The 11,026-nt window shown below is 41.2% G+C and overlaps 1 protein-coding gene and 1 pseudogene across 2 annotated transcripts in view; one reads left to right on the top strand and one right to left on the bottom strand.

Moving 5' to 3' along the window:
- LOC135204464 (gastrula zinc finger protein XlCGF8.2DB-like) overlaps window positions 1-8,446 on the bottom strand; it is a 22,538-nt gene extending 14,092 nt beyond the window's left edge. Inside the window, exon 1 of one of the 2 annotated variants that reach the window (XM_064234652.1) lies at window positions 8,374-8,446. The gene's annotated coding sequence lies outside the window, so the exon portion shown is untranslated. Of the gene's footprint in view, window positions 1-8,199 lie in introns of both variants that reach the window. The other variant, XM_064234651.1, reaches the window with a different exon arrangement.
- Window positions 1-11,026, top strand: part of LOC135204737 (zinc finger protein OZF-like) — a 500,203-nt pseudogene that overhangs the window by 66,434 nt on the left and 422,743 nt on the right.

The following is an 11,026-nucleotide window of genomic DNA, read 5'->3' as shown; positions in this document are numbered from 1 at the left end:
AACTGATCTAGAGATGACTTGAATCTCCCAAAAACTTTTAGCAGTAGCCAGGGCTACAAGAAACAACACTTTTTTGGTAAGCTCTCGTAAGGACAAGTTCTCAAGAGGCTCAAAGGCTTGCAAACTTAACAGTTTCAAAACTTCTACTAAATCTCATTTGGGCCCGAAGCAGAACGATCGGACGTTCAATCTTTAAAGATCTGAGAAGATCGTGAAGAACTCTGCTACTCAAATTCTCTGGTAAATGAAATCTAAAATTGCTCACTAACATGGATCATAGCCCGCTATGGTGGAGTATGAGAGAGACTTGGAAATTGATGAAATCAGCCTACGTATTAAAAGTATATATACATAAATATTAAAGCAATTTTATCATTATTGCATTACTATGACAACTAGAATTCATGGAAACAGTTTATAATAATGCATCGGCGCGCATGTGAAGCTCCACTAATGTGGCAACGATGATTTTGCCATTCTTAGCATGCAAACATTAAAGGTTACATTTATTTCTGGCATAAAGTTATTTAAAAAAAATCAAAATACTAATATAGACTTAAATCAATGAAAAGTGCTAGCAAAAAAAAAAAAAAAATTATAATCCACTTATCCGTAGTCTGCTCCGCTATGGTTTTCGGCAGCCAGATGTACGACAAGGTTAGAAATATTGGATTGTATCTACTTTAGAAATATCTGTAATTTTTCGGGGTAATTTGATTGCAAAAAAGGGGTAATAGACATGAATTAAAATGATATTGTTATTGTACAATAAAGTTTCATACATACTTACCTGGCAGATATATACTTAGCTTTAGACTCCGTCGTCCCCGACAGAAATTCGAATTTCGCGGCACACGCTACAGGTAGGTAGGTCAGGTGATCTACCGTCCCGCCGCTGGGTGGCAGGAATAGGAACCATTACCTTCTAGAACCAGATTTTCTCTTCCACCTGTCTCCTGAGGGGAGGCTGGGTGGGCCATTCAATCGTATATATCTGCCAGGTAAGTATGTATGAAACTTTATTGTACAATAACAATATCATTTTCATACATTCAACTTCCCTGTCAGATATATACTTAGCTGATTGGCACCTTTGGCGGAGGGTAAGAGACAGCTAATTACTGATTAGACAGGTAAACAACATTCGTTGTAGGTAATAAATAAATAAAACCTTGGTTCCTATGTGTTTAGACGAAGGACCGACTTCCTAGCTATTGCTAGTAGTCTGCTTCGTCTCAAGAGCCTCAGCGAGGATTTGACCTATGGCTAAGAGTTCTTGTAGATCTGTCAATGGGGTCTTATCCACTTACTCGACATAATCTGATGGTCATTTGTCAATGGGGTCTTATCCACTTACATGACAATACACCTATGCCTAGTGGCATAATTAAGGAGCACAACACCGATCCCGATCACCTGATCCTAACACGAGGGTTTGTGCTTAGTTTGAAAAGAGCTATCCCCAAACTCCTTTCAAACAACCCAAAGAAAAAAACACTATGTTAAATAAAAATTAACTCACTTAGTTAAGGATCAGTGTCGGCTCCCTATCCCAGCAACGTATCCGTAGACACGTATAACCAAGAGAGAAGGATCTCTCGTAGGTCAACTTGACCTCCTTCGTGTAATGGAAAGTCAACACAGAGTTGCATCTCCGGTAAGTGACAGCTAATATGTCTTTATGACATATTGTTATGGAAAGAACAAGAATTCATAAAAGCTCGCACTTCATGCGCTTTTAATTCTCAGCTGTTTGAAGGAATCATCAAGTTACTCATGAAGTGCTTTAGCGATCACACTTGTTTCAAGGAAGACCAGGGCTTTCTTTGAAATGGATCTCTTCTGGATGAAGCCTAGAGCCTGGCTGGTGTCTGGCTGGCGCCTCACGCCTGGCTGGAGCCTCGCGCCTGGCTGGCGCCTCGCGCCTGCCTGACGCTTGGTTGGCGCCTAGCTCCTGGAAGGCGCTTTCCGCCTGACTCATGGCTGGCGCCTCGCCCCTGGAAGTAGCTTCGCGCCTGACTCCAGACTGGCACTATTTGGCGCCTGGCTGACTCCTCTCCACTTGCTGGAGCTTCGAGCTTGGTAGAGTCTCGAGGATGTCTGGCGATGCCCACATCGGACACTCTTATCTGTCCGATTTGTTCGCCTCTAGCGCATCTGCGCTAGGTTGGAGGCCCCCTTTTTCTCTTCATCAGACAATGACAGTGTTCCTTGAAACTGTCTACCTCTGGCGTTTTTTACGCTTGTTTTGACATTTGGCGCCTGGTTGGCGCTACATTGTCCGAAAGTCCTGAACCTCCACAATAGTTTATCAGGAGACTGGAGAAAGGTGGAAGAAATTCTTCCACTTTGAGCTTTTGGCCTCTCCGGCAAGGGGAGGTGATTGTAGTAAACTACATCCATTAGAAGATAGGACATCTAACAGTTCGAGAGATAAGAGTCTTCCTCCGAGGAGGATCCTTCTTGAATCCTTCCATTGCTAATGAGATCTCATCTTACTTGTTGATGAAGTTCCTCGTTGCAGAATCTTCCCTATCCTTGTCCGAAGGAAGGGAAGGGGCTTGGAAGTCGAAGGAGACTCCGGGCTTAAATTGGGAGGATTCCTGATTTTTAGCTCTTCATTGTATCCCTCTGAATACCTTCTGGGAAGCATTTCGAGCCCTCATCGCATCCAAAAGACTTTGTAAGCAAAACGTTTAAACCATTTCTTATGTAGGGCAACGAAACTTCTATCTGAAAGCTTTGAGTCAGGAATAGAGGGTTTTAGTTCTTTTGCCAGACATACTATGCTGGCAAGATCCCATTGCCGAGTCTCCATTGAATCTGATGCGAGATTCCAATGCACAAAAAAAATCACTTGTCTTCTTGGTAGTTAAGGGCCAAGAGAAAACAAAGAATTCCCTCATAAAATTTCTCAAAGAAGTTTGATGAGGAGCAGTTCCATCTTGTAGGAACACGGAATCTGAGGCCACAAAAGATCCCATTCAAAGTACATGATATCCTACTCTTGTCGTATTGAGGTATCGTATAAGATCCCAAACATCTTAATCCTCTGCTATCTCTAATTCTCCTTGTATAGACAGAGTATAGCCTTTTACTGCGCTCTTTGATAGCAGATATATACAAAGGTGATTCTTCCCTCTGAAAAGGAAGAAAAAACCTATATGTGGTTCACAAAGGTATCGGAAGAGGACAGTTTCCTCTTCCATCAAACACGATCTGCAGCAAGTCTATGTCCTGGCCATGACTATTGTCATTCACCTTGAAAAATCCTCTCATTCATGTCCACTTCTGGTCAGTCTTCAGAGTGGAGAGGTTGTTAAGGTCTATTTATAATAGATGATGATCGAAAATCCAAACTTTCTTGGAACAGACTTCTAAAACATGCTGTGAGAAGAACGTGACCTCTGTGAATCTAATCTCTCTAAGACCAAAATGAGGCATAAAGTATCATTCTCTCTTCCTTTGACGCCCATTTATCTTAATATCCACTAAGAATGTATAATCTAGGGGAAAAAAGACTAAAGTTTATTCCCCTTTTTAAACTAAAAAATGGAATATATTGCTACTTTTCTTGGTTCGAGAATAAGGAAGCAGTATAGAAGCAGCATGTTCGTCTTCCATCTTGTGAAGAGATCTATGACGAAGACATCTCGCAGGTTTCCACAACTCTCTTTCCAACTAAGATTAGATATACGATTCGCTCTTGTTAACGCGAAAAAAGAGATTCTCAATACTTCTTGAAATATGAGAGAGCTGTGGAAATGGCTTAATTGATTTAAGTCCTTTCGCCCCTCCTTGGGATCGAGCCCCCTTCAAGATAGACGGGGAACGAAATCAGGAACTAACCGTGCCGTTACTGAGCCTGCTGTCAGAGAGGCTACTGAACCCTTCGATTAATAACTCGCTATATCGAAAAGTTAGCGAGTCCAATATTTTGCTTCTGTAAGCATGAGAGCATCAATTAATATATATAGCTCTACTGCGTTAAATTTATTTGTAGTCTCATTCATATAATTCTGATACATTGCGGTAAACATTACCGCAAGGTTATAAGTGATCTTTTTATTGAAAACTCCTTAGCAAAACGAATACCATGTTATTCATGTTTGCCTATAAATCCCCTCAATTCGTGGCTAAGTCCATGATTGTAGGGGGAATATACGGTTAACCATTCGATCCCGTAGGAGAGAGAGATGTAACCAACCGCTCATGACCGAGAACTGGATGGTACTGTATTGGCTTACAATTACAGTCGTCTCCTTCGCTGACTCACGGTCTTCTTCCTGAGTTGCCAGTTATTCCATTCAATGAAGGAATATAACAAAATTATTCTCGAGCATAAGGAAGCTCTCAATAATGCATATTTAAGCCAAATAACCTTTGTTAAATACCGAAGCTGACTAGGTATTGTCGTAACAAACCTTTTAAGCGAATTCCTTACTAGGAAATTCCTGTAAGGATATAGATAATTCCGTAGCGAACCAGAAAGGCAACTATGTTATGCGTATATGACTTGTCATTCAGTAGTCGTATACTTTAAATCTTCTTACTACATTCTTTCCTTTCCGATGCAGAGAGAGAATGGAAATCTTGCCCTCTTCGTTCTTTTTGTCAATAAACACGAATTAGTATTAGTCGAAAGAGATCGCAATGAAAACCCTAGGATCGAAGAGAATCCCTCAAATTTTTATTCTCTTGGATATAAGACCGTATTCTACGCCTCTATTATCTGGGAGAGCCTCTAATCAATGAATGAGAGCTCGTACGAATCTTGTTCAATTTGCAAACAATTGCCACTCTTTCTGTAAATGGTTGGTTGCATTATTTTAGAAGGGGGAAGATTTTAATATCGTCTTATTAGTAATAAACTAATTTTTTCAATAAAAAAGGTCGCTAAGGTCTTATAAACTGAGAGACCTGCTCCCTTATTGGCTTCCAATTTCAATCTATCTTCCATTTCCTGTCCATCAAGTTGGGAGAAGAATGAACAACCGGAGGAGAGCGCCTCCTTTCGTAAGGTGAAGAGCTTTTAGCAGTACCGATTCTAACCTGACAAGGGCTACGGCCGCCTGTGCGACATCTTGAGTCCCCGCCAGGAAAAAAGCCGATCTTGCTCTTGCCTTTACTTGCATTAAGACTATCCTGAGAAGGGCGACGGCTGCCTGTGCGACAACTCCCGTCCTTATCAGGAGAAGGCCTCGAATGTCTTTCACCTTTTGCAGAATCTGGCTCTAACTCCATCTCCGATGAAGATCCTGGTTTATAGCTTCAGGCGCTTTGCGCCTCATCTCAGGCGCTTCAGGCGCTTTGCGCCTCGTTTCAGGTGCTTTGCGCCTCATTTCAGACGCTTCAGGAGTTTCAGGCGCTTAAGGCGCTTTGCGCCTCATTTCAGGCGCTTCAGGTGCTTTGCGCCTCAGTTCAGACGCTTCAGCTTATTTCAGGCGCTTCAGGAGCTTTGCGCCTCGTTTCAGGCGCCTCAGCGCTTTGCGCCTCGTTTCAGGCGCCTCAGGCTCTTTGCGTCTCGTTTCAGGCACTTTGTGCCTCATTTCAGCCGCTTCAGGTGCCTCTTTAGAATCCTCTTGCCTTGTTGGCGATTTGCGCCTGGCCGCCTCGTCCGAGCTGTCAAAGACTTCTATCGGACGGGATTTCTTAACGGGAAGGAAGCGATCCTTTCTCCTGGGAGGATCCTTCTTCAAAACTTCTATTAATGAAGATATCTACTGTTGACTTTCTCCTAGGATCTTCGTAGCGTCGTCTTCTTTCTCCGTATTCGATCTAGGGGAAGGAGGATTTAATGAATAAATGTCTTTCTTCTTCTTCTCAGGTGGATAGTCTTCCGGAAAACTTTCCGGGCTAGAATCCCAAGCTGGCGATTTCCACAATCTTTTAGAAGGTCTCGACAGCTTGTCAGAACTCCACTTTCCTTTTGATGAAGACTCGGATGACGAAAAAACACTGTTTTAGGATGCCTTTCCAACGGCTATCCTTGGTAGTCTGGGACGCTACTACAGATCCTGCTGAGGGGACGCCCGACCGGTGCGGATTCTCTGAAACCTCCTTAAGGCTTTCGACATTCCTTCTCCTCTGGGGTTGTGAGCTTGGAAGAGGTCTAGGCCTGAGAGCGAGACAGAGCCGATCGGAACGCACCCTCCACTATTTTAGGACGCCTTTCCAATGGCGAACTTGGCAGTCTGGGACGTTCTACAGAGTCTGCCGAGGGGACGCCTGATCGGTGGGGATTCTCTGAAACCTCTGTGCGGCTTTCAACATTCCTTCTCCTCTGGGCTTGTGAGTTTGGAAGAGGTCTAGACCTGGGAGCGAGACAGAGCCGATCAGACGCACCCTCCACTTCAATGGGGAACACTATATTCACTTCTTACCTTTTAAGAGCTCGCATTTTGAGCTACATCCATTATCTTCAAATTTGCATATATAAATTTGTAGTTTCTATGGAGTAAGAAGGTGATGAGGATGCAACAACTACTAGTACTGCTAATACTCTAACTGCTCGTTAGCACAAACGCTATTAAAGCTTCTAAAGTAAGCGTATCTAGTTATATGCTTTTCTGACTTCCTAAAGTAGGAAATTAGAGTTTAATATTTCCTCAATAAAGTTGTAACCTTTATTACATGTAATAATGAATAAATATTAATAATTCCCATTCTTGTAAACTATGTGAGTGTCTACCAATAATTTCGGTAGTTTCACTTAATATTTTCTTCGAAATTTCGAAGCGAAATTCATTAAAAAGTTAATAAAAGCGTATGCCGAACCAAAGACCCAGTACTTCCCTGCTTCTCGTAACTGTGTTTGCAGAGTACTTAGGAACCAGGAACAGCAACGTGGTTCAAGTACCATGTGGAGTGAATTAAGACCAAAATGTGTATAATTACAATCAAATAAGCACTGTGGAGTTTCAGTTGTGATGGCAGTAAGGATAAAAACCACCGATTACAAGGTAAAAATAAATTCAATTCAAACCATGACCCCGGGAATAACAAGTTTCACACTTTCACTAATATAGGCAACAAAATGTTGTTTTATTGTGCTGATTACAACTGCAATCTTGAGTAAGATCAATAAACGTTACATATATATGCTAACATTGTTCAAATGAGCCCTGGGAAGGCTGGAAAAGATGGTGTCCATCCGTGAACAGACCCGTCCATCCACATGATAGCCGCCATATTGGATTTCAAAACTGCCTTGAAAACATATTTTACGAAGAGCGTCACATGCTTATTTTAGTTCGTATGGGGCTTTCATATATCACATTATGTTAACGAAACTTCAATCTTTTGAATGGTTTGCTTAGAGTTGTAATTGTATTCTTGTTTCACCAATTAAATATCGAGTGAATAAGACCCATCCAGCGTGATGATGGTGGATCGTTCGTGATTTTTTACCCTATGTATATATACTACAAATAGATACGCTAATTTCACTTATTTCCCCGGTTTTGTGCAAGTCTTATACCCAGTTTCGAGGGTAAACACATACCAATTGACAACACTGATAAACAACTGCAGAGCGCAAAACGCCGTGGTAAGAGTTCAGGTGTACGATTGTTGTGAAGCAACTCTGCAAACATCGAGATGGCGTCAATCTTCTAAATATTTCGAGTTGTAAGTAAAAATTTCGGAACTGTTTTGGTGAGGTTTGCACTGCGTTGGCCACCCTTATCATTACTCTCTGTTTATATGTTAATATATGGCCTTAATTTCTAACTTTGGAGAAAATACTTACTTCGAAAGGAGAGTGGAGGTCTTTAGCTCCTTCTCTCACCAACAACTCGTGACTGATGACCATCTCCGGTGTCAGGACACGTTAAAAGTACTTTTTCGGAGGGTGGCCAGCCTTGATAGTCTGTGAGTTGGGCCAGTCCACGCGGTGTTTTACCCTATGTAGGGACGGTACTGATCCTCTCCACTCTCGCCGTTTGACCAACTGAAAAAGTAAACTAGGACATAATGCTATAGCCTAGCCTAGGCTGTAGGGTTATAGATTAAATTGCTGTACCTAAACTTTCCGTGAAATCATTAATAAATCATACAGTATTATTGAACCAGACACTCTCAGCATTTAGACAGTCTTAAGTTAAGACCCCATAGAAGGGTAAGGTCTTTAGGGTAACCTAGGAGTACTAACATGACTCTTGTAGTTAGTGATACAACCTATAAACATCTATAACTCACCAAAGCAAAGGCCGTCCATCCCATACTTGGTACTTAGGCTAATGACTGATTGATTGATTGAGTGCTCTAAGCCCAAGACACCCCCTGCACTCTTCATTCAGTTACCTTTGTAATTTATCAATTATTACGATTAATTATGAACTGTCTCGGTGATTAAGACAGCAATTAGTATACCTAGAAGATAAAAGACGTTGAATAGAAGTTATGTTAGTGAACCCTAAATGGCGTAGGTTTGTTGACATTTTGGGTGTCTTCCATTTGACAGTGTATGTTTGTGGTTCTGGTTTAGAAGTGGTTTTGTTTGTTTTCATTCATTCTAATAAGTCAATTGGTGGACAATTGTAAGCAATCGTTTGGAATACAACTAAAAATTTAGATAATTTACTAATGAACTGGATAATTCAATGGTAATTATTAGGCCAAATAATGGATGCAGGTAATGGCGGTTTATTTACGTTTTGGGCGTCGTCTCCTAAGGACCTCTCGTTCGTGGTTCCTGTTGAATTTGATGTTTTGATTCAAACCTGATTGATGAAAAGAGAAAAGTTAGATGTAATCATTGGAGAATGAAAAAAAAATAAGAATAAAAAAAATATAGATAATTTATTTAATTAGGAGGCATTTAAAATAAATGATGATAAGTACTGACGCGAATTTTCTTTGGCGACTAGTTAGGGACGGATTTAGGGTTAGGGGGCAATAGATTTACAAAAAACGTTCCCAGCCCCCTACAGAAGGACAAAAGAACTATGGTGATAAGTTTACAATTCTATTTAAAAAAAATAACCTGCTCTCATTGCTACACAATTATTTACATGAGATCACTGATACGAATTTTGTTTTAAACAAAGGTCCAAACTAGAAAAATACATTCAATGGTTACTCACAGTTACGGTCGCATGGTGGAAACATATTCAGTTTGGTGGTCCTCATACCCTACTTACTACCACGTCCTGCTAGATTAATGGACTTTAGTAAAGAGAAATAGGGTTGAGTAAGATGCTCAAACTGTCAAAAGTAAGAAATAAAAAAATCAAAGGACATCGCCCATATTAAGCAAATGAAAGATAGGAATGGTACGGTCATAAAAAAGGAAGAAGACATCCTGAAAAGATGGAAAGAGTATTTCGAACAACTGCTAAATGAAGAAAATGAAAGACTTGTAAGAGAGGATGGACAAGTAAACATGGGAATGGTAATGGGGATATCTAGGGATGAAGTGATACGAGCCTTAAAAAGAATGAGGAATGGGAAGGCAACAGGACCTGACTTAATCCCAGTCGAAGTTTGGAAAGCCTTAGGAGAGGAAGGGGTAGACATCTTGTATGATCTGATGGTAAAAATATTCGAACAGGAAAAGATACCAGAAGAATGGCGGGAAAGCATATTGATACCTATATTTAAAGGTGAAGGTGATGTCCAGGAATGCAGTAATTATAGAGACATTAAACTAATGTCTCACACGTTGAAGATTTTGGAAAGAATAATAGATAGCAGGCTGAGAGAGGAAGTTAGAATAGGGAAGAAACAGTTAGGATTTATGAAGGGAAGCGGCACAACGGATGGAATATTTTGCATAAGGCAGCTAATGGAGAAATTCAGAGAAAAACAACGAGACCTGCATCTGGTATTCATAGACCTTGAAAAGGCCTATGACAGAGTGCCAAGGCAAGAAACATGGAGATGTTTGATGGGAGAAGATGGTGCCGGAAAAGTATGTCAGAATTATTCAGATGTACAGGAATGTGTATACTAGAGTGAGGAGTAGTGTTGGAGAGACGGATGGATTTGAGATAGGAGTTGGATTACACCAGGGGTTAGCACTTAGCCCATTCATCTTCAACATCGTGATGGATGTAATGACCAGGGATGTTAGAGAAGTAGTGCCATGGTGCATATTATACGCTGATGACATTGTGTTGTGTTCAGAGGGGAAGGAGGAGTTGGAGGGGAGGTTGGAGAGGTGGAGAGCAGCACTTGAGGAGAGAGGAATGAGAATAAGCAAATAAAAAACCGAATATATGTGTTCTAGTATTACTGAGGACGGTGGAAGTAGCATAAGATTGGGTCGGGAAGAAATAAAGAAAGTACAGATGTTCAAGTACTTAGGGTCCGTATTAGAGGATAGTGGAAGCATGGACCAAGAGGTGAGACATCGAATTCAGGCAGGATGGAATAACTGGAGGTATGCATCAGGGGTACTCTGTGACAAGAAGGTCCCTCTGAAATTGAAAGGAAAGTTCCATAGGACGGTGGTCAGACCAGCAATGTTATATAGAACAGAAACAGGAAGTATGAGGAAAACAGAGGAGAAGAAGATGGGTGTAGCAGAAATGAGAATGTTGAGATGGATGTCGGGAGTAACAAGGGAAGATAGGATTAGAAATGAGTATATAAGAGGATCGACTAAGGTAGCTGAAATATCGAAGAAAATACAGGAAGGAAGGCTTCGATGGTATGGACACCTATTACGAAGGGAGGAACGTCATGTTGGAAGACATACGATGGAAATGGAAGTGCGGGGTAGAAGGAAGAAGGGAAGACCAAGAAAGAGATGGCGTGATTGTGTAAGGGAAGATATGGAATTGAAAGGTATAAATGAGAACGAGGCACAAGACAGAAATCGATGGAGACGACTCATTCGCAATGGCGACCCCATATAAAAATGGGTTTAAGCTAGGAAGAAGAAAGAGTAAAGAGAAATAGATCGTTGTTGTTGAAGATTAAGCCAGCCTTGTGCTGGCACGGACTCTTAATTGCTCCTAGAGCAGCCTGTAACTTAAGAGAGATCATGTTTGTTGTTGTTGAAGATTAAGCCAGCCTTGTG

This window comes from Macrobrachium nipponense, chromosome 47 (genome assembly GCF_015104395.2).
Source record: "Macrobrachium nipponense isolate FS-2020 chromosome 47, ASM1510439v2, whole genome shotgun sequence".
Classification (NCBI taxonomy): Eukaryota; Metazoa; Arthropoda; class Malacostraca; order Decapoda; family Palaemonidae; genus Macrobrachium; species Macrobrachium nipponense.
Note: the sequence above shows the minus strand (reverse complement) of the source record. Positions and strands in the feature narration are given on the sequence as shown.